The sequence below is a fragment of the Peromyscus eremicus genome, chromosome 19 (genome assembly GCF_949786415.1).
Source record: "Peromyscus eremicus chromosome 19, PerEre_H2_v1, whole genome shotgun sequence".
NCBI lineage: Eukaryota > Metazoa > Chordata > Mammalia > Rodentia > Cricetidae > Peromyscus > Peromyscus eremicus.
Window position 1 is genome coordinate 7,504,046 of NC_081435.1, and position 24,782 is coordinate 7,528,827.

The window sequence follows — 24,782 nt, forward strand, 5'->3', positions numbered from 1 at the left end:
CCACCCCTGTGCTGGTGGTCTTGGTTCTATAAGAAAACAGGCTGAGCAAGCCATGGGGAACAAGCCAGTAAGCAGCATCCCTCCATGGCTTCTACATCAGCTCCTGCCTCCGGGTTCCTGCCTGTTTGAGTTTCTGTCCTGGTTTCCTTCAGTGGTGAGCAGTGATATGGAAGTGTAAGCCAATTAAACCCTTTTACCCCATGCTGTTTGTTCACAGTGTTTTATCACAGTAATAGTAACCCTAATTAAGATAGTAAATATGTAAGTAAATAAATAAGTCAACATGGATGGTTAGCATTGTTTCCTCTGCAATTGCATTGAGAATGGCTAATACTCAATTAAGATACCCTCTGGGGAGAAGAGTCATGCATTTTATATTATCATAAGCTTTTTAACATAAAAACTCCCAACTAGTTTGATACTTGGTTCTATTATTTGTTGAAAGAGTATCTGCCCTCATCTACCCACAGATCAACCATGGAGTTGAGAAATTTGGCATTGTTTTGTAAAACTGAGATGTCCTAAATATAAGATTTTTAAATAGAAACCATCATCCATAAAACTAATTTGTTTCTGTAGACAATTCTAAAGTTATAATGCCTATGCATATTTCATACTCAGAATCAAAATACATTACATCATTGGCTTGGAGTATATGCACAGCATACAGGCCATGAAGTTCCCTCAGCTGTAATTCCTGATGGGAAGTAAAATGATGCTTTTCTTACGACCACAGTTACTGGTGCTTTACTGAAAGGGAGATTTGGATTCAATGGTGTGGAATGTGATCTGTGATTCTGCATTTCTAACAGGCTCCCAGGCACATGGGCTGGCTACTGGTCTGAGGATTTTATTTCCTACAGCAAAGGAATAAAGGCATTTAATCTGTCTATCTTGATAGACTTGAACTGGTGATTCATCCAGAATTTATCCCTAACTTCCTTTAAAACATTCATTTAGATCTTTTTGATTAGGAGTTCATATTGAAGTCTGAAAATGTCAAGTGTTCCAATTAAAATATTTGTAAGATAGCTACAATGTTTAGGAAAGCCTAGATTGTGGCAGCTGTTCCTCATTGTACTCTTCTTACTCAACACAACTTTAAAGAATTTTTGTTTTGTTTTGTCTTGTTTTGTTTTTTATTTCACTTGTATGGGTGCTGGGTCTGCATGTGTGTCTGTACCACATGTATACCAGGTACCTACAGAGATGAGAAGAGGGTGTTACATCTTCAGGAAATAGAGTTATAGACTGTATTGGGCTGCCATCTGCGTCCTCTGGAAGAGCAGCCACTGCTCTTAACTGTTGAGATGTCTCTCCAGCCCCTCAATGTAGCTTTTTAAGGGGAAATGTAATTGTTTTATATGCTGATTCTTGACAATATTGTTACTTTCTATTTCCCTGAGAATTCTGTCTGATTTTATAAGAAATATAGTTTGAGAAGTGTTAGATGGATTCTATGTAATTGGCAAAGGATTTTTTTTATGTAATGTTATAGATGATGAGTAGATTCCTCAGAGAAACAGAGAACAGTATTTTTCTCATATGAATTTAGACTCTGTGAAATAGATACTAGTCTGAAAGATGAAGGAATTTTACAAAAGAAGAAAAAGAAGGAATAGGAGAAAGCAGAAGATAAGGAAGAGGAAGAGAAATGGGAGGAAGAGGAAGAGGAGGAGGAAGACACAGGTGAAGAGGAGGGAAAAGGAGAAGGAGAACAGAAGTTGCTACATTTTTGGGTGCAATGAGAAACTGATGGAATTTTGAAATGTCACCTCTGCCTTGTGTGCTGAGATATCAAGTATTCATCTGTCTTTCCATTTTACAGGTTTCCCATCAGCCCCAATTGCTATATAGTTAAGTTGTCTAATCCCTCATGAAAATGGGTCACACACACCATGTAGGGTTTGCATATCTTGGATACACTATGTCCTAGGATTTAACAACATTCTTCATACACTGAACTCTGAGAACCATCACCTTGTAGTTTGGCTTAGCTACTGTAAAGAATAAGCCCATCATCCGACAAATTAAAATTTTAATTTCTCTACGATACCATGGAGACTATTAGTCAAATGGCAAACATACTCAAAGGTATCTGACTTTTAAAAGAGAATTACTGTTAACAAAATGCAACTCTATTTGGTAGAATCTGGGACATTATGACAGAAGGAAGGGTTCTCAGAGATAAGTATATTTAGGAAGAGAAGAACTGTGTTGGGGGCAGGTAGACCCACAGAGGCAAGGTATTTATAACTTAGGCGTTCCTCAGGAGTGAAACCTTCAAAGATGTTTCTCAGAAGAGAAACAACTTCCCCTTTCCTTGTGAACTCAGATTCTCTAAATAGATACAAGCCCTTCGTCAGCTCACACACACATTGTTGTGGAGAGTGGCCTTTGCCCTGAGAAGCAGGCTCTAGAGGAGATAGAGATCTGAGGGTAGAAGCAGCACATTTTGTGTATGCCAATGATTTGTAGGTTGTTCAAGATGCTATTTGGCTTTATGATTTTTTCCAAGCGACAAAAGCAGCCTAGCAGGAGAAAGTGGTAGCCTGTTTGCTGCATAAATGCAGGTTGTAAAATCCTTTCAATTGACTGAAACAACAAAAATATTTATTAGAATTTACAAACTAAATGCTTAATAATAATTACATGGTTTTATTTCGCTTACTTTGGAAGGGGAAGACATTTCCTGAGGCATTAGACTTATGACGCAGAGTAAGCTCAGAGCTGACTGAGGATTGTAACTGTGCATACAGTGAGGGTAGATCTGAAGCTGATCTAGAAAACCATATTCTTAATACCCTGACTCTTATTCTGACTGGGGTTCCTTGCAGCTATCTTCTTTTAGCCTTTGTTTCTTCCTTCTACACTTGCTCTGTGAAATAGGATATAATAATCTGTGCATGAGTACAATTTCTGAAAGCAATCAATGTTTTCCCTCAGGATGAAAAATAATTTGTACGTGGAATGAAGAATATTATTACCTTAATTTTAACCACATGTTGATCATTTAAAAAAGACATTAGGCAACTGCTTTGAAATCAGATGTGGAATATAATAAAATATCGTGAAAGACCCTATTGTATAGACATAGGGAAATGAGATTGATATCTGCTAAGCAAAGGCTCTTTGAGCTAGGAAATGACGCAATGGGTATGAGTGTCTGCTTTGCAAGCATGATTATTGCTTTTAAATATCAAGCACCTATATGCAAAGCTGGAAATGGGTGTACATATCTGGAAGCCCAGCTTTGTAGGGAAGAGAAGGCAGATCCTGAGAGCTCACTGCAAAGTCAGCTTAGCCAAAAGCCAAACTTCAGGTTTCAATGAGAGACCTCCAGGAAACTCTGTGAAGGGTGATTGAGGAAGACATTGGAAGTCCTCCCCTGCTCTCTGGTCTCTGCATGTGTGCATTGGCAGGTACTCAGCACAACACTCACGTGACACACACACAGGCACACACACACACACACACACACACACAGAGAGAGAGAGAGACAGAGACAGAGACAGAGAGAAAGAGATACACAGAAAGAGGAGGGGAGCTTCCTCATAGGTCTGAAAAATAAAGTGTGAATTCAGTGTGTTCCATTGTTTTAAAAATCACTGAGATCATTAATTCAATCATGAACATTGAAATTTCATGGCTCCAAGGACTCTGAAGTGAGAAGAAGACTCAAAGCAAGGGTCAAGGTGTTCAAGTCTTTCCAAAGCTTTGACTTTATACTATGGTTTGAATGTGGCCCCATCATAGTTTATATGTCAGAAATTTAATCATCAATTATGCAGTGTTGATAGGTGCCATTTCAGATGTGATTAGGTCATAAGTCTCAGCCCTCCTGTCCTTAAGGTCCTGTAGAAATGACAACCCCAGCAACAGGCTTCTTATAGTCAATCCATCTGAATGTGGAGGCCAGTAAGCAGGCCAGTATTGAATAACTGTTTTTTCCTAGTAGTTTGTAAGCATAAAGAAAGTAGAAGATGATCTTCACAGAAGAACTTTCCCCTTGAGGTCCTTGTGGACAACACTGGGGTAGTGAGTCTGGCAGAGTTCACAATATTTCTTATTTATAGAATTTTTAAAAGAAAAAAATGAAAGCATAAATTCTTCCACTATTATTCTCTCTGCTCCTTAGACTTCTTGATGTCTGAAAATACAGTCCATCAGCCAGTCCTTTAGATTCTGCTGAGATAGGAGGAAATTTGTGAAATTCAACCAGAGAGCAAGTTTTCAAAATAATTGACTTAGTATATTTTTATGGGCATGGGGTTTGCAGAATAGATGCCTGTGTGGAATTCTTACACTGTTGCAAAATATAAAGGAAAATGACAGTGTGAGACATATACTTGGTTAGAGGAAGGAACAGATAAGTAAGTATGTAAGAATTTAAATAAGTGTATATTGTTCCTTTTAGATTTAGTCAGCATAATAGTTTAGATCCTATAAAATTATAAACTATGATGCACTTGACAATATAACCTATAAGATTTCCTCATGTTTTCCTTGGGCAGTTTCACTCCATAAGGACTGTCTTTGAGTCTTTGACCCACGTTGCATTGATTTCAGTGCAGGATGAGGAGAGATATAGGCATGCTTCTATCCTGTTTTCCCAGGATCATTTGTTGAAGAATCTGTCTTTTTGCTGGGGTTTGTTTTAGTTGCCATTGTGTAAAATCATCTGGCTATAGCTGTGAGAGATTATTTTCTGTCTTCTCTTTTATCATACTGATCCACATGTCTGTTTCTGTGATGGTACCATGCTATGCTTTTTACTATGGCTCTGTTTTACACTTTGGAATACACATAGTGTGATTCCTCAAACATGTTTTTTTTTTTTTTCTGTTTAGCATCACTTTCACTGTTTGGAGTCTTTTCTTGTTTCCTTGTTCATGAAACCATCAGAGCTACTCTTGGTTGTCTACATTCCCATTAGATGAATCTTAAAAATTTTGATGAAAGTCCTGGATATTGGTGTTGGAGAGATCCTCAGCAGTTAAGAGCACTTACTTCTCTTGCAGAAGACCCAGCTTTGTTTGCCAGCACCCGTATGGTGGCTCAAAACCATCTGTAACTCTAGTTCAAGAAAATACGACACCCTTTTCTGGCTTCTCCAAGTACTACATGTACACAATCTTGTGTTGCAACACTTAGCTGTAATACCAGCACTCAGGTAGTGGAGGCAAGATCAGAAGTTCAAGGTCATTCTTGACTACATAGTAAGTTTAAGGAGTCTGGGTTGAATGAAGCCTTGTCTAAACGAAACAGATGAACAAAATAACAAAAGAGGTGTTATTATTTTTATCTTTATTTATATAGTAGAGTTCCTCTTAATAAATGAATTCTTTTCAACTCAGTTTATTCTTTCTCAATTCTGATTTTCGAAAGACTAGTGGAGTAATTCTAATGAGAAAGTAAAAGTTCATCATTCACATTTATCTGTGTTTTCAAAACTCAAACGTTTATGCCACTAGGATAATGTTGGGAAAAATGGGACTCCCCAGTCTGTTGACCATAGTCCTGTATTCCTCCTCCCACTCTGCACTCAGGACAGTGTAGCACTGGGACTTCCCAGTCTGCTGACCACAATCCTGTACTCACTTTTTCCTGACTCCTCCCACCCTACACTCATAATGACAGTGTAGCATTGGGACTTCCCAGTCTGTTGACCACAGTCCTATACTCCTTGCTGTCTCCTCCCATCCTACACATGACAGTGTGGCACTGGGACTTCCCAGTCTGCTGACCACAGTCCTGTACTCACTTTTTCCTGACTCCTCCCACCCTACACTCATGGCAGTGTGGCAGATTTTCTTCCTTTCTCTCAGAAGGTTGTTTTGAAGAGCTCTGTTCTTTGAGGTCCTTATGAGGCAAAGGATCTCAGAAAAAGGTCTACTTAGGTAGTAGTGGCATAGCATTAAGGGAGTCAGTTTGATCCAGCACAGACATTGGGGCTTGGGGAAAGCATGTTCAATAGTTTGCTACCCATTTCTGAAGACAACTTTCTAATCCAGACCAGATAGACAACCTTGAAAAGACAAAATACATTGTTCTGTATAATTAATGTATTGTATGTATTTTCTTTCATCAAGAGGCAGTATTCTTGAAGTGATTCAATTTCAGGACAAGTATTCAACAAGTAGACAAAATTCCACTTATTTTGCCACTTAAAGTGGACTTCTCCAGTACATATTTCATCTGCTTAATTTTGAGAAAGAAGCCCTGGTCTCTTTGTATCGGAAGCACATATATAAGGTGGGGTGGGGTGGTATAGGATATTCATTTTAGGAGAGAGGTGGGCAGTTCAGTATGAAGTTTTGTGAAGTCCTAGGTTGCCATTTTTACTTCCAGTCTTTAGGGAGTAATTTTTCTCCCCCCCCCCTCTCTTCCACTTTCATTTATTTTAATTTTTAGGTAAAATCTCACAAATCAGACTGTCCTAGAACTCCTTATATTGTTTAGGCTGTCCTAGCCTCTGGAGTATCAGGACTGCGTCTGTGTGCCATCAGTCCTGGCTGCTTCTCAGTGTCTTAACCAACTTAACCAATCTGAATCCCTCTGCCGTTCTTTCTCCCCACTGGATCTGCTTGTTGATTTGAATTATCCACCACTTTCAAAAACACATTGTTCTTACCGATCTCTGCCGTCTGGCTGCTGCCATTTCTGTTCTAATTACATTCCTTTCTACGGATAAAATTATCATTTATTCTGAACAGTCTGTGTTCTGGTGACCTCCAACCATCGATCAGCTCTTTATTCATTCACCAACTGTTTTTCATTTCATTCTTCCTTCCTACCTGGTGAAGCTGAGAATATGAATTTCTGTTTATAGATAAAACCAACTGTACAGCATATGCACCTGTACGACTGTGGCCATATCTGTGCATCACACACAGAGGATGTCACTGCACAGCGGATTTCGCATGAAGTTCAGGTCATGCTGCAGTTCAGCCCTAGGAGTCCAGAGCTAATTCGGGAGATGTTAGAAGAAAGAAGCAAAGCTGTGAAATTCTAGCGTTCTGGATGAAAATGAGTATTTTCTCCCGTTGGTAGAAAGATGCTCACTTTTTTTTTTTTAATTTTTATTTTGCAATATAATTCAATTCTACATATCAGCTACGGATTCCCTTGTTCTCCCCCCTCCCGCCCCCCTCACCTTCCCCCCCCAGCCTGCCCCCCATTCCAATCTCCTCCAGGGCAAAGCCTTCCCCACAGACTGAGATCAACCTGGTAGACTCAGTCCAGGTAGGTCCAGTCCCCTCCTCCCAGGCCGAGCCAAGCGACCCTGCATAAGCCCCAGGTTTCAAACAGCCGACTCATGCAATGAGCACAGGACCCGGTCCCACTGCCTGGATGCCTCCCAAACAGATCAGGCCAATCAACTGTATCACCCACTCAGAGGGCCTGATCCAGTTGGTGACCCCTCAGCCATTGGTTCATATTTCATATGTTTCCGTTCGTTTGGCTATTTGTCCCTGTGCTTTATCCAACCATGGTCTCAACAATTCTCGCTCATATAAACCCTCCTCATTCTCGCTAATTGGACTCCCAGAGATCCACCTGGGGCCTAGTCATGGATCTCTGCATCCAGATCCCTCAGTAGTTGGATGAGGTTTCTAGCACGACAATTAGGGTGTTTGGCCATCCCATCACCAGAGTAGGTCAGTTCGGGCTGTCTCTCGACCATTGCCAGCAGTCTGTTGTGGGGGTATCTTTGTGGATTTCTGTGGGCCTCTCTAGCACTTTGCTTCTTCCTATTCTCATCACTTTTAATACAAATAACAGAGATAGAATTGCCCACAGCAACTTCCTCTCCTCTCACACGTTCAGCATTCAAACATCCTGTGTTAACATAATGGATGACAGCCCTGTTTCTCAGCGCCGGCAAAGTGAAGACAGACCTCCGCAAGGCTACAATGTACATGTGTGCGTTTTTCTCTACAAAGCTGTTTCCCAATGTCTTAAAGTTGTTAAAGATGCTCACTCTTTATGCTGCTCTTAGCTAGTGCTCATCCTGAAAATGTAAGTCAAAAGTCGACAAAAAAACTCAAAAATGCCTGAGATTGCTTTCCTACATAGCAGGGGCCAGCATGCTGTCTGAGTTTGGGCTGCAATATGGTGAAATCTGCTTGCTTTCAATTATTCAAACCCGCTTATATTTTTCATGCCAAGTTGGGTAGGTTTATAGTTCCATCTTTTTTCCAATCCTAAAATGAGATGCTTTGCATAAATTATACCATCCCTGTGCTACTGTGAGGAAGAGTACCTTCTAGAGCCTTTTAAGAAATTCCTACACTCCAAAGCCAGGGATTTCTTCCTGTTACTGACTAGGTAAAACTCCTGCCTTTTGCCTCCTGATGTTCAGTGGCTTGTGCCTAGTGTTCTTGACTGGCCATGCCATATGTAGTAAATTTCCTTTCAGCAAGAACAATATTACTTAGAGAGGTCCCTTGATCAAGCAGTAATTTCATGGGTCACAATCCGTTAACTGATAAAACATAAAGAAAACAATCAGGAATTGATTAGCTGATTTCAACCTCAGCAGGCTGATTCTGCCTCTGCTGCTGTTATCTGTGCTCACAGCCCTAGCTGCTGTGTGTGCTAGTCCGTGTGCTTATTTATTTATTTTTACCCTCAAGCACTAGCTCTGATTGCAGTGATTGAAGGACTTGGTTGTCAGGCTAATCTGAGAAATAGCAAAGTCCACATCTGGTTGATCATATGGCAAATACCCGACATTACCCACCAGCCCCTTCCTGTGGCCATGTCAATAGAGCTATCCAGGAATGTTTTTTTCCCTCTCATTGACTTTTTAAAAAAATCCCTATGACACTGGGATTGAGACCCAGCAGGTTAGGAAGCATGCCAGCATCCTGTTGAGTGAGAAGAAAAGGCTGAGAATAGGAAGTATATTGACCCAATTCATTGTACAATGAGCATAGAGGTGCCAGGACAAGTGGTGGAGGTAAAAGCTCTGTGAAGGCTTTTGAGAGCAGGAGATGTAGGACAATGGGGGACACATGGAGCTGGGGTTAGGGGCTGAGGAAGACTCCGTCAGGCACTGCGCTAGAATACGCTGTGGCAGGCGCCCCTTCCATTGTTTCTTTCTGCTGAGCTGATTAAATAGCAGCATTCTGTGTTAATTTCTTTTTTTTTCTTTTTTCTTTTCTTTTTTTTTTTTTTTTGGTTCCTTTAATTGCTAATGCCTATTTGAAGTAGTGGGACTTCCAGCTGCTGGCTTAGAATGAAACAACTTCAGGAAACAAAATTAATTGGTTCGTCCTTTGTTTGTGTACATAAAAATTAAATAAAAGGTCTTAGACTATGTTATTATTCATGCAAAATATGCCCAAATTCCTAGAAATAATCCAACATAGACGATTTAAGATGCCTTTGACCCTCCTTTGTAGATAAAATGAGCTTTGTAAGTAAACATATTTTGTATTAGTTACTTTTTGTTGCTGTGATAAACTATCATGACCAAAGGCAGTTTATGGATGAAAGAGTTTGTTTTGGCTCACAGAGGGAGAGCCTGGGGCACATGCAGGGGGCAGAGTGCTTCAGGATGATATTCCCGACTCCAGATATTCTTCCTGGACAAATATTTGGGGCCTCACAACAGTGGGAAAGAAGGATCCTATCACTCTCAATACTATTGGGAAAGACCCTCACAAGTGCTACTGCTACAGAGACAATCCTGCTTGGGACCCAACAGGTCCAACATAGCTAGTTGTCCAACCAAACTGAGGACAACCTCAGTCTAGTTCAGTAGAATACAATTACCCCGTGGAACCAGACAGACCTCCCTGGCAGCCATGCTTTTACAATATCATAGAGGGCTAGACCTACTCAGGCCTGGAAAGGGTGACATACGGGTCTTCTTGAGAGAAGAGTTTTGTTTCTATGAAAACCAATCAGGGATCCTGAGAGAAAAATGCTAGACACTTGTTAGGACAAATAAATGCTAGAGACAAGACCAAAGGATCTTACTGGATTGAGACCTGGACCTCTTCAAACCCATGGCTGCTCCCCTCCCCCCACAGGACCTTTAATTATGATTCTCCTGACCTATTGTTTGGTCCAGGCTTATGAAGCTTCTAACTCATGTCATTAGAAATATGGCAGAAGCTGTTAGCCTGCAGGTCATCTGCTAGTATCAGAGGATTCCATTAGAAAGGTCAGAAGGTGTCGTGACAATGAAGAGGAGGGGATGTGGCCGAAATCCTCCAAACTGCCACTTGTTGAGGACAATAGAAATTCCTTCCTGCTCATCTGCCCTCCTTTGGGAAAGCCCTGCTCAGCCATTTTGGTTTGCTGCCACCTACCAGCTTTCATATTTCTACTTCCAGTTTGCTGATGGTTGCTCTTCTGCACATAAAAGAATGATGAAGCAAAGTTTAATCAACTTTTTCACCCCAACTGAAAGTGGCTCGGTGACTCAGTTTCCCAGAAATTCTCACAAAAGCTGCACAACCAGCAGTTACTATATTTTTTACTTATCTGTGTTTTTGAATGGCATATTTGAGGTAGGAAGGCATGAAAGATGGATCTTAGATAATTAAGAATACTAAGCCCAATTCTTGACCATCTTGTGGCTTGACTAGTTATTACTGGTTTTGTGACCTCAAGCAAGTGAATAAAACACTATCAGACTATTCCCTTAAAAACTGGAGGGAGGGGCTGGAAAAGAGGTTCATGGTTAAGAGTACTTGCTGCTCTATAAATGGATTTGGCTTTGAAACAGGAGTCTCACAACTGCCTGTAACTCTCTTTTGGCCTCCTTGGGCAACTCTGTACATAAGGTATACATGCACATACATGCACACACACACACACACAAAGAAATCTGCAGGAAAAATGGATGTCAACATTCATAGCAAGTCCTTATTGTTGCCTGACAATTCTACAATATAAAGTCTGGAGAAGTGTTTGTAGTCTCTACAGTTCCGTAGACATTTATATGGCTTAACCATTCAGCAGATAGCCATTCAGCCCCTTGTATAAATTCAGTTGACTGAAGAGTGTTGGAAAACCCCTAAGAGAGGGCGCAGATGCTGCTTCCTGGTTATTCTCCCAAGGCTGTCTTAGGTAGCATTACCCAGATTTGATTTCCTACTTTTCTATTGTTAGCCTATTTATAGGGAATCCTTTTCTCCAATAAAAGATTCACATTATCAAAGCTCCAAGGACAAATTTACAAAATCAGAATGTCAATTCATTACAGCAAGAAGAAACAACTGCTGTGCCAGCTGAAATACACATGCAGCCATGCTTTTCTGTTTCCTCCTTTCTCTCATAGACAGAAATACCCAGAGACCCAAGCTGCTGCTCACATCTTCACAAAGGAGTAGGCACGACAACACCAGAAAAGGATTTTCTCTGGCTGCTTCTTCCGGGATGTGTTCTCGAGTGTACGTATGCTTCAGCAATTCCCTTTTTCTGATATGGACAATAAGTCCTTGCCTCTGAAGGACGTTGAACAAGCAAGATAATGGAAAGCAAAAGACAATTCTCTCTCCTCCAGTTGTACCTTACTGAAGAGCCAAAGGCAGACTGTTCTTGATCTCACCCCCCTTTGCGGGGAAAATCACTTAGAGGTGAGGTCAGCAGGGGCCACAGAGATGCTAGAGAGGAGAGGGCAAGGTAGTGCTTGGTGTGCAAGAACTCTGCCACTCACCTGCCCAGGAGCCTGTGGGCCATCAGTGAGTTTTACATAAACATTTGGTGCCTAAAATGGGGTGCTTTGTATCTTCCCAGGGGAACAAAGTCTTCGGACTCTGCCATGGTGCGTTGTCAATGCACTGACTATCAAGATCTGTGGTCTTGGCACAATTGGTAAAATCACTTCTGATTCAGGCTTGGGATGGAAAGAGGGAGTGAAGAAGATGATCTTTAGATTCAGACAATGTGAACATTGCTCTAAGCTGCCAGGAGAGCATGGTTTATCCTAATCCTAAAGTCTGCATACAGTTAAGGGGACTGTTAGCAAACACGTAAGATAGATAGGGCCTTTCCCCACAGAAAATTAGGGAGCTAATGTGCAGCTAACCAGATACTCGCAGAGAGGCTCAGAGTTGATTGATTGGATTTTGCAAACTAAAATTCGTACTCATGTCTATTTTACGATGCTTTTCAATCTTTGTCTAAGACTGCAACATTTATCTCATTTCCTAATTCTTAGGAGAAATTTTCCTATTGAATTGCCCTCCTGTCTAGGAAAGATATTCAAGTAGGCCTACCATCAAACATTCTGATGCCATTGTTAAAAAGTCTAATGTGGATGGGGCTGGGGAAGTCCAGGAGGCATCAACCTATACCAAGAATTACAGTCAACTAAGAAATGCTGAGAGTGGGAGAAATACATTTTCCCAGGGATGTACATACCAATTAGTTATCCAATAGCACATGGATACATAGCCCTGAAAACATATATACAAGTAACACACAAACTGAGTAGGTAGTACTTAAGTATTTTGGGGATATATTTAATAAATTTGATAAATTTGTACTATATAGTATGTGTATTAACAATTAATTCAAAGATATCATGAATTTAAAAAGACCAATAAGGGGTATGTGAAAGGGTTGAAAGGGAGGGAAGGAAGGGGGAAGGAGGTAGGAAATAGGAAATGTGTGTGTGTGTGTGTGTGTGTGTGTGTGTGTGTGTGTGTGTATTACAATCTCAAAAAATAAAAGAAATAATTAATAATCATTTAAAATTTCATTTTAAAAAGTAAAATCAGGGTAAACAGGGGTGGTTTTTATTCTAGAATTACTAAGAAGAAGGAGTGGTAAAATAGAAAAAGAGGTCCCGAGCCTACAAGAAGCAAGGGGTATACCCTGAACATGTCCTGAAGGAAGCTACATCTCTTTCTCACTTCCCTCCCTCCCTTCCTCCTTTCCTTCCTTTCTCGCCACTTCTCTCTTACGTATGTGGTTGTGCATATGTGGGGAGCATACATCTTTACATGTGTTTGTATGTGTACATATTGTGGAATATTATTTTAAGGTGTGTTACATTTGATAATGTTGAGGAACATTTGTTTAATGATGCAAAGATATGCTGCATTCTTTTATGTTGCATTTGTTTAAATGTGAAGCTGTGTTACTTTGCCTGTCTAAAACACCAGATTGGTCTAATAAAGAGCTGAATGGCAAGGCAGGAGAAAAGATAGATGGGGCTGGCAGGCAGAGAGAATAAATAGGAGAAATCTGGGAGAAAGGGAGATTGGGGAACAAGAGAAGAAGGAGGAGGATGCTGGGGACCAGCCACCCAGCCACACAGCCAGACACAGAGTAAGAAGCAAAGAAAAGATATACAGAAATAGAAGAAGGTAAAAGTTGAGAGGCAAAAGGTAGATGGGATAATGTAAGTTAAGAAAAGCTGGCTAGAAACAAGCCAAGCTAAGGCTAGGCATTTATGAGAAAGAATTAAGTATTCATGTGTATTCATTTGGGAACTGGGCAGTGGGCTTCCCAAAGAGTAAAGGGTAAAAAATAACCAACAACATGTACATGGGTATATATGCATGTGGAGACCATAAGTCAATATCAAATATCTTATTCTGCCTATTGGTTTTTTGAGACAGGGTCTCAGAACTAGTCAATTGGCTGGACTGGCCAGCCAGCATGCCCCACCCCAGAGACTTTTCTATTTCTTCCTCCCTATTGCTAGGATTACAGGTGTATACTGCCATACTTGGTTTTTTTATGTGTGATAAGTGCTGAAAATCTGAACTCAAGTCCTCAGGATTGAGAGGCAAGGGCTTTACCAACTGAGCCATCTCTCCAGTCTCCACTTGACTTTCATTGAAGAATATATAGGAGCTTGTATTGCAAAGAAGATGAAATGAAATGACTTGCTAGGGAAAATAATCTGACATAAGAAATATTGTGGGAGTAAGACATTGCAAACAGTTTGGAAGTATCTATTGAAGTAAATAAAGTCTCCACCAATAGATATAAAATGTGCTATCTATCATGGAAGCTGTTTCTTTAATACATTCCCCCACCTGTGGATTCATCCATTATTCTCTTGCTCAAGCACCAAGCTGAATACATATGGACAAAGGTTAGAAGGTTGGCCTGAGTTACAGATGTTGCTTCTTCAAGAAACTGTCATTTGAACTGAGCGGCTGGAAGATGTCTCTATAAGTAACTGTTTTCTCTCAGGAGAGACTTGGATATCTGAGCTAATCAAACTTAAGCATATTCAATGGATAATTTACTTACTTTTGAGGTTTTAGTGAAGTGAATTATTTTATATATGTTACTTTATCTCTACTTAATGTTCTAGTTGTTGAAGAGCTTAAGTAGTCAAGGTATACAGAATTGGAAGGGAATGAGGACTGAAAAATCACATTTAGAGGTGCTGGGGTTCTTGTGGTACACTTTTTTCCTTTTTGATAGTATGTTTTCAGGTTGTTTTATTTTATTTTATTTCTATTACACTCTTGATATTTCAACTTCTGTATCTCTGGTAAACCAAGGACTTACACAAAACTTTTAAGGAGTAAGGGATTAGGCAGCACCTCAGCTGGTAAAGTTCTTGTTGCACAAGAACATAGACCTGTGTTTGGGTGTCCTGGCACTCACGTGGTAGTCAGGCGTGGAAGCTTGTACCTGTAAATCCAGTATTAGGAAGGTTGAGCGAAGAGAATCTCTGGTATTTACTGGCCCACCAATCTAGCCAAACTTAGCACATTTTCAAAAAATAAGGTGGGCAGTGATGGAGAAAGATGTCCCAAATCACCTATGGCCTCCACAATCATAAAAAAATTGACAAGTCGACATAAAATATTACAGAAGTTAGTATAGATTGAATAGTCCACTCAGAGATAGTCAGGGAAGGATGTGATCCCAAAAGATGAGAAGAGAAGGCAGGGTACAGTGTTTGACGAGGACTTTTGCTGCTCTGTGTGCTCTTAGATGATCAGGTATTTTTAAATTTTGTGTTTAAAGGCTAGCAGGAACATCAGCAGGAGAAAGATAAAAGTATGACATATATCTGTGATTTACTCAAACATTAGAAGGTGCATAGCACAGCTAAGAAATGCCTTAGCAAAATTCTAAAATAAAATTTTAAAAGAGTGTAGGTGTATTTAAGGTTTATTTAGAACATGAAAAGGGTCCAAGGTTGGGCTCAACTTGAAGCAAGCAGTTTTGATGTTGGTAATTACATAAGCGAGAACTCACTGCCTACCAAGTAGGCCAAGAAGGTGAAGAAGGTCAAGTAGGTCAAGACGGGTGTGCTCATTGATCTTCCATGACTGTGACAGAAAGCGTCTGACAGAAACAATGGGAGGGAGAAAAAGGTTGTTTTGGCTCAGAGTATCAGAGGAATTGCAGCTCATCATGGTGAGGAAGATATGGTGAACTTCCTGGTGGCAGAGGTATCTTCCATCTTGACAGACCAGGAAGTAGAGATGGTCAGAGCCAAGGGCCAGGCTCTCATGTTCATAAGGTTAATCCTAGTGACCTAATCTGAGAGCTTGGGCCCCAGCTTCTGAAGACTGTATGGAGTTCAGAATGGATCTGTAATGGAGATATGGCATCCAAAACATGACCTTGTAGAGGACAGTTCATATTCAAACCATAGTGAGACTCATTGATTTGACATCTCTGGATGCAAGTCAGCCCCTACAGTAAATACTTAACCCAAACTCACATTCCCTGTGACTCATTTCTCTTCTACTGGCATTGGTGATGTTATGAAAAATGTACTTCAGACAGACTTCATATAGCACTGAAGCTACTGAAGATTCATAGCAGATACTGAAGGGGAGGATTCCTTTAAGTAGATTGACAAATAGGTTAACTCTGTAATGACATCCAAGTAACTCTGACACAACATGATGGTTATAATCAGGAGAATCAAAGATGAAGAAAATTGCCACCCTCAGGCATTCTTGGCCAAAACTACTTCCAGCTGACCATGAAGAAGGAAATATCCACATAGTCATATGCAAATATGTGAGGGTTGATAGTTTCTTTGTATCATATAATGCATTTTCGTAAGAATATTCTTGCTTATTTGAAGCTAATTCAGATGAAATAATATTTGTATTGTGGTAGTGTGTGCTCTATCAAGGCTAATCATTCTACATTTCCCTCAGGATTTTCAATAGTTATATGAATTTGGAAGTTTTGAACTAAAAAATCTGCATGGATGTGTTTGTGAGTCTGTTTGTCTCAGTACTTAAGTACCTTCTTTAAAGTATTTTCCAAATGGATTTCAAAAAAATGTTTGGACAAAATACTTCATATGACTAGTGTGGAATGTAACTCCATTGGGATCTATAAGAGCACAAAATACAAGGTTATTAGATTATTACCTTAATATATAAATATATAAACAATAAAACAATTAAAAATACATGAGATTTAATTTAATTACTTAGCAGACTCAATATATTGTGTTAAAAGAAAATCAAAATGTAAAATGCTTCCTATAGGAAGAAAATATGGCTTCCCCTCCAACCAGGAGAGAATGAGATTTGTTTATTGAGGTAAGGAGAGTGTTTGTAGGAAATGTGATCTCTTTTATTATAAAAGGGAGTCTGAATCACACAGAGAAATGGGTACTCTTATTTGTTTTGAAATTCACATTTTAATCTTGTCACATCATCTGGACAGTTGAAGTCTGTGACAGATGAAGCTCCAAGTGCCTTTTTGGTCTAGAGAATTCTGAGAAAACAGTCTGCAACACTGTCCCTAGTGTGATATTTTACCAAAACCTCTCTATAGAATTAGATAGTGTGAATACATGGCAAATAAAGTGGCACACACCAACATATTCTTGTTTGCAAACATACAGCTTTAAATTGGCTGAATAAATTATATCCTATGCAGAATGGGAACATGAGCTGTCATCTAACTTGTGTTTTTGTCTTTATGACATCTTAGCTAAAGAGATCTCTTGGAACAGTTTGGGAAAGACCAAACTGACTTTCTTGGTCAGCATTTCAACTACCAGAATAAGGAGTCACCACATACCATTGCTTCTGAAGTGGGTTCTCTTCCACTTTGGCTGTGCAAAATGCAAAGGCAGTCTCAATTAAAGTATTCCTAACATGTCTATACAGTATTGACAAAAAAGATGTATGAAATGACTTAATGTGTTTTCCATCTCTTTCCCCCATTGGTGTTATCATTGTGGAATCTGAAAGAAATCTCTCTCTGACTTTTAAGAAAATTCTTGGTTATTTGTTGGGCATTGATCATCCTTCCTGTCTCTTAAAGCAGAAATTCAGATTCTGCCTTGGTTTGTAGAGTGTATGTTTGCAGTATGAAGCACATAAGATAATGTCAGATATAATGCCATTTATATTATATAATATCATTTATAGTCGTGGGAAGTGTGTGTGTGTGTGTGTGTGTGTGTGTGTGTGTGTGTGGTGTGTTTTAATGAATTTTGATCTCTTCCATACATAACTGATAATAATAACAGAACACAGGTATTTTCTCAAAGATATGACATTTTAAAATAAAATTTTTGACAGCTGAGTATATCTTTTCCAAACAGATATGAGGTAGTCTCATCAAGGCAGTTTTAGCTTTATTCAAAATCCATTTCTAAAGTAATTAGTAATGCTCTTTCAAAATGAGAAACAAAGAATATACTCTTTAATATGACTCCTTGCCTTCTAAAGAGGTGATAGGAATATAGCATTGTTCTTTATTTTTGTGCTATTTCATAACCATAATTTATACATACAAATCCCACAAGCATATGCCAGTAACAGGTGGCATTTATTAAAAATCCACATGCTGTCTTTGGTTGTGTCTTTCTGCTTAAAGGCAAGAAAATGGATTTGATAACCTTTCAAGATCATTTCACTTAGAGTCTTCAAAATTAGAATCTGGAATGTTCCCATTGCTTAATGTTTGTTTATTTTTACTTTACTATTAGTTTATTTTTTCTTTTGGGACTGGTGATATTTTTCTCATCCAAGTTACTTTTATTTTTGCAATATTTAAAAGTTAAAGTATAAATCATTGTGGCATTTCCTCCCTCTCTCTTCTTTCTCCAGCCCTTCCCACTGCCCTGTCAAATTCATGATTTTTTTTCTTTAATTATTATTGTTACATACACACACAAATATATACATATGTGCAATTTACTGAGTTCATTTAGTATTGCTTGTGTGTATATGATTTCAGGGCTGACTACTTAGGTAACTAGTTAGGGGTCACCTTCTTGGGGAAGTCAAATTCTCTCTCTCTCAGCAGTTGGTAGATGCCTGTAGTTCTTTGAGGATGTGTCCCATGTGAGTTCCCCCTTTCATGTTAGCATGTCCATTGGTATTGTCATGGTTCAGGTATAACAGCAACCATATTGTTGAGATAGTTGTTTATTGTTTATTTTGCAGGTATACCTATTTCAAGTAACAGAAATCTAACTTGAGTCAAAGTAATAATAACATATGGGCTCTATGTGAAAGGGTGGGGTCAATATTGACTTAAACAGTTGTAAAGTCCTTTGTTTTCAGTGGGTAGGTTAATTATCTTTCTAATAAGACCACATTGAAGGGCGTTCCCAGCCCAGAGCTCCCCAGAAGATAGGCTGTGGCATTATCCTGGACTATGTCCATTTTCAGTGCAGCTGTTGATTCACATTCACCATTCAGTTCCTGTCTCTATTCAGTTCCATTTTCTGCAGTCTTCCTCAAGTTTGGAGCCCAAGGACACTTTGAAATTCACTTCCTGGAGGCACAGGGCATCTGGTCTACAAATATGTGTATCTGGAGTGATCTCAGGAGTTTATATCTAGCATAGGATTCAGAAATGGATCATCACAGCTACAGTGTACCAGTGAGGTGCAATGAAGACCCCACTGATATTGGTAGGTAGCCCATAGGAAGTTCATGACCCACTGTGGAACATTTATAAAATACATACATTTATTATAAACTGGAATGAAAATCTTCAGCAGTGGCATATCATAAGTTCTTTAACAGTTTCAGGAATAGTCTCAAGGAAAGTGCAATTGTACATCATGGATGGGAATAATGGGGATAAAGAAAATGAGTAGTTCTTGTACCCAGAGGGCTTCATTGAAAAACACATAAATTAACCCAACATCATGAAGCCAGAGAGAAGGAAAAAACAAGAACCAGGCTTTAAACTTCATTTGTAGAACAAGACATTTCCCAAGAAAGTTGAATGCTCATCCCTGACAAGTTGTGATGCCATGGTTAGCATGACTTTGGGCAGAGACATCTGGATTGATGTCTTTGAAAGTATTACATTCTCAGAAATTGTGAATAATATGTGAATTCACATGTGTGAACTATAAGAAAAGTTTAAGGGAGTCTGACAGAGAGCAACAGAAAAACATTATTAACTTGGAGATACATGAAGAAATTAAGCTCCCTAAAAAGCTAAGTATTTGGACAAGTATGAAAGTTTTTGTTCTCTACATGACTCATGAGATTAACAAATTAATTACTAGTTTTGTTTACTAATATTTTTGTGAATTTCTTTTTAAATTATGAAGTTTGATTTCTGTGTAATATTTGAGACTAATGAATTTAAAATAATTATTACTTATAATTTGAGGCACAGAATGTTTAGAAATTCTTTCATTGACTCTCACAGAGCTGTACTCCACTAATCTCTAGGAGCCCCTTAATCCAAGAAAGCTGGCAATCAAAATATTAAAACCAAAAATAGTGAAGCAGAAAATGAGGGAACCAATGTCTTATGTCACGTAGAAAACAAAGAGTGCAGTGAAACAAATGAATAATTCCTTCTCTGTCATTGCTTTAAATGTGAATGGAATAATCTCCCCAGTCAAAAGACAGAGGCTGGCAGTGCTGATAAAGCACCTTATGGCTCTTTTCTACAGACTTGAGATGGATTTTATAACCAAAGGCAGAAGTGGATGGAAAGTGAAGGAATTGAAAAGGTGTTACTGGCAAGCGGTCGTCAAAGATGGGCAGCCTCCCTAACGTAACTAAACAAGGGGGCAGTTTCAAAACAACAGCTGAAGAATTCCATACCTAACTTACAATAATGGACACAACAACTGGGCAGAGGAGAAGCACAGAATACAACATTTGATTAACACAAGAGAAGAGTACACATGAAGTCTAGAGATGAAACACTTTTATTAGCGGCTTCACACACAGACACCTAGGACATTTTCCAGGAAGGACAGTATGTGAAGTTTCTGCTAAAAGGAGGGATATTCACCAAGTATCTTCCTAGTCACAGTATGATGAACTTAATGCAAATATAACTGGAAGGTAGGAAACAAGAAAACAAGACTTGTGGTGATTGAATTAAATACCTGAACCATCACTAGATCTAAGAAAAAAATCACAAGAGAAATTAGAGAAAAAAAAAAGAATAGATGAGCCTTAATGAAATACACCATACAATGCCTGAGACACCACTAACATAGGGATAAGGGGCAAACGTGAAGGTATAAATGTGTGTATTGAAAAGCAATGAGCCACGCTTGGGCCCGCCCCCGGGACGAGGTCCATCTACTTTGGCTGTGGTGACTGTGTGTCTGTTGTGTCATGCTGTGGGCATGGCTGACGAAGATGGAAACCAGGAGTTCACGTCCAAGGATTTTACCTGACACCCCTGAGACTAGTGAGAATCTGCCATCACCAAACAAATAGTTCAGGAAAGCAATCTATGCGTGGGACCCTTAAAGACAGAAAACACGATCTCCATCTCATTCTTCTCATTCTGTGGTGAAGCGACTTAAAGTGGAGAGCGAAGAGAACCATCAGACCTTTTCAGAACCAGGAGCGTCTTCCTAAGAAGAAAGCTCTTCAGAGTTCCAAGAGAGTTTGAAACACACACGGAGACAATGAATCTGAAATAGGTAGCTCGGAGAGTATCAGTACACGTGAATCTACGTCACTTGATACTGGATCACCCAGCGCCTTCCAAAATAGTTCTGTGAATGAGAATACTAAAGAAAGATTAAAGGAAAAAAAAAAGCAGAATTGACAAAGCAGGTTCAAGAAGAGGAAGACCTTCTTCGGAGGTTAAAACTTGTTGAAATGTATAGACTAGAGACTAACCTGAGTTAGAACTGTTGATGAAGAAGTGGAGGAATCCAGCCAGTGGCTGCTGTGTGAGCGGCAGTCATGTCTGAGGAGGGTGAGAGTTGACAAGTCGCTGCGCTGTAGTGTGAGTGAGGAAGAGGTTACAGGGGTTTGAGAAGCTTTCGTTTATTTTTTTTCTCCAGGCTTCCCCCTCCCCTCTTTTTTGGGTGATAGAATCATACCCAGGGCCTCAAAAATGCTCTGTTCCTGAGCTATACCCCTGTCCCTCTGCTACCTTTGAGAATTACAGTATGGAAAGACAAATGTGTTAAAGGAAAGAAAGACGTAAAGCTGTTGTGGCTTAGAGAAAGGTATCTTGAACAGTTTAGGATATTCTGATACATAAAAAAATATATATAAAAGGAAGCTTAGTATTTTGGCTATGTTTGCTAAAGAAAATATCTAAATATTAAAAAGTTAAATCATGAGCCGGGGCGGTGGTGGCACAAGCCTTTAATCCCAGCACTCAGAAGGTGAAGGCAGGTGGATTTCTGTGAATTTGAGACTGGCCTGGTCTACAGAACGAGTTCTCCAAAGCTCCACAGAGAGACGCTGTCTCGGAAAATCAAATAAATAAATAAATAAATAATCATGTTTAAAAGGAAGTTTGGATAATTCTGGAAACCAGGTAAATACATTTGTGGCAAAAGGTTTTATATTCAGTGTTAAATGTAGTCTGAATATCTAAACCTCACCTGGCCTAAACGTAACCTGCCCCTCCTGAGTTTATGAACCTTGCCTTCATCGGCTCAATATATCTTTCCATCTGCTAATCTATCGAGTAATTAAATGTATATGACCAAATTTTTTCTAAAACAAAAACAAAAACAAAACAAAAGCAATGAGTCAGGTAGTGGTGGCACACATGTCTTTAGCCCTAAATTTTGGCTCTGTGAGTTCGAGGCCAGCCTGGCCAGAGCTAGTTACAGGACAGCCAAGGCCACACAAAGAAATCCTGTCTCAAAAAAACAAACGAAAACCAAAACAAAAGGGAAATGAAAAGCATGTCGAGATGCACCCGAAATTATAGAAGTTTGGTTTCATAAGCAGGAGAATTACACGTTCAAGGCTAGTCTGGATTATAAAGTGAGATCTTGTATATGTGAGTAACCAAAAGAGCTTGAACTGGCAATACATTCTTAAAATTTAAGGAGTGCAAAAAATGAGAAACTAAGTCAAAGGCCAGAAGGATGAAAACGATAGCTCTTATAGCATTGATAAATAAAAAATAGAAAATACTGGAACATACAGTGGTTGACAAAGTTGGTTTTCTGAAAGATTAATGGAAGATAGATGAAATATAAGAAAAGATAATCTGGCCAGGCGGTGGTGGCACATACCTTTAATCCCAGCAGGCAGATCTCTGTGAGTTCGAGGCCAGCCTGGGCTACAGAGTGAGTTCCAGGAAAGGCATCAAAGCTACATAGAGAAACCCTGTCTCGGGAAATAAGAAAGAAAGAAAAGAAAAGAAAAGAAAAGATAATCTGATGAAAGTTCCTTGTAGTTCATTATATACATGTATGGAAATAATAAAAAGAAATTGTTACCAGGCTCTGGTTGCCTAAATCAGCCAGGCTCAGTCACGTGTCCTCAGTTAGTCAACTAGAAGAGCTACATTAAGAGCAAAAGCAAGGGAAGGTGAGGTTTTCTAGTGTGTCCACACTTGAGAGAAGACCACAGAGATACAAGGCCCATTTCAGCTGATTTCTGAGATCTTAGTGGGTGTAAGGGTTTAAGTAGAAGGCAGGAGACAGTTGACATAAGCCATTCTGATGCAGCTGTGGCCGTGCTCATCATCGACCACCACTCCTTGGGCTCTGCTTTCCAATGAAGTGGTCAGACATGTTGAAAATATCTTTCTGGAAGAGTAGTTTCCCCTCTGGCTGGCCCAGGCTTTAGCAGCTTTTCACTTCCTAAGCCAAGATTCCTGGGGGAAGGTTCTAATTTCTTGAGGTCTGTTATTTCTAAAGTTTGATAGTCAAAGGAGGGAGACAGGAATTTCTCTAGTATTTCCTTATACTTGCCAGGCAAGCCAGTTACAATCCCTCTTACTTTACATAATTAAAATATCCACAGGAATCCCTGTAATTTGCTTAAAATAAATAAAAACGTATGCTAATGATAAACATGCAAGGGAGTAGAAATGATAAAGCTTCCTGCTGGAAGTCTTTCTGGAGATAAACCAGTCCACTTCCTTCATTTTCTAGATAAGAAAATTGAAGCTTGAGTAAAACAAATAGTTTGCCACAGCTCTCGATTTCTGCTGCTGCCAGAACCAAGAACAATGTTCAAAATTTCTGCTCCCGGAACACTGCTTATTCACCTATCCCATATTTTGATGAAATTAGTATATTCTTTAATTTTTCCCACTGACTCGAGATGTCAATTTCCCAAAATACAACTTTAGAAATGTTTGCTTTCAATAAGCTACTCATGATACTTTAATGGACAAAGTATTCTTCTCCTTCTCTAAATAAGTGTTTCAAACAATAAAAACTAAGAAAAATTTTATAACAAGAGAGAAGACTCAAATTAGTAAAAATCAGAAATGATGTTGGGGAAAGTAAATAGTGATTCTACAGAAATGAAAAAGGAGCTGGTTTTCCATGTTTTAAATGCCTAGGACTACTGCAGTCCATTGTGGCTATGAGGACGCAGGGCCTGATGTGTGGAGTCTGGGGATAACTATGCAGACTCTAAGAAAACTACAGACTGCTATCCCTATGAGCAGTGTTTAAACATTTTCAGCAAAATCCTGTGAACTGAGTCCAGCAGCATACTAGAAGAATTATGCAGTGTGACCAAATGGGGTTTATTCCTGGACTTCATGGATGGTCAACAAATTTCTAGGTCTAACCCTGATGCCTCTGCTTTTTTTGTTTGTCCTGAGCAAAAAACACCCGGTGCCTTGAATCTTTTGAGACCCAGTTAACTGCATGTTTTGTTCTTCAGATTTGAGGCCAAGCTGGGATCTTGATCATGCCAAAAATGCTGAAGAGACTGTTTAGTTTGATGCAGGAAAACATAGGTTGACTATGTTAGTAATCAGATAGAAACTAGTCTTGGTCAAGAGCCAAGTCTCCTAAACCTCATGTAAATTTCATAGCCATATCCTTTCTTTGTGAACACAAGGAGGCAGAGCATTCCTTTCCTCATGATCTTTTCATGCAGAAAACTGAAGCACTTTCTATGTACACATTGGAATGATCATCCTGGCACTTACACTTTTCTTTGGAATCTTAATCATCTCAGGTCCATTTGGGACCATACCCTGTAGTCTCTCCTACCATCATTTATGGGATATCTCTTCCTATGGGTTTGGCTAGACAAAGTAACTATAGATCACATTCATAGAATAAATTGGAAAAGATTCTGACATCCTCATCTCAAGTGACACACAAAGTCGTCATTTGGCAATGTTCCAACATCCTTAGCTCATACAAATTCTTAGCAAATTAGCAACAGTTGAAAGCTATCTCCGCACAGCAAGTGCCATGCGTGAAGGAAAACTTCCTGCATGAAGTGAAAACTAGCCCACTCATTAGTGAGAATGAGCGCTTTCCCTCTAGGATCAATAAGACTTTTAATAATTCTGTCACCAAAATCCTAGACATTGTAGCAAGAAAAATTAGAGAAGATGAAGGCACGAAATCTGTCAGATTTGGAAAAGTAAATGCCAAGTATGTCTGTGTGATGTGATTTAGATCCGGAAAA

General features: G+C 39.4%; 1 pseudogene; it reads left to right on the forward strand.

Moving 5' to 3' along the window:
• Window positions 1–21,183, forward strand: part of LOC131896109 (swi5-dependent recombination DNA repair protein 1 homolog) — a 31,957-nt pseudogene extending 10,774 nt beyond the window's left edge.
• Window positions 21,184–24,782: the final 3,599 nt, after the last annotated feature.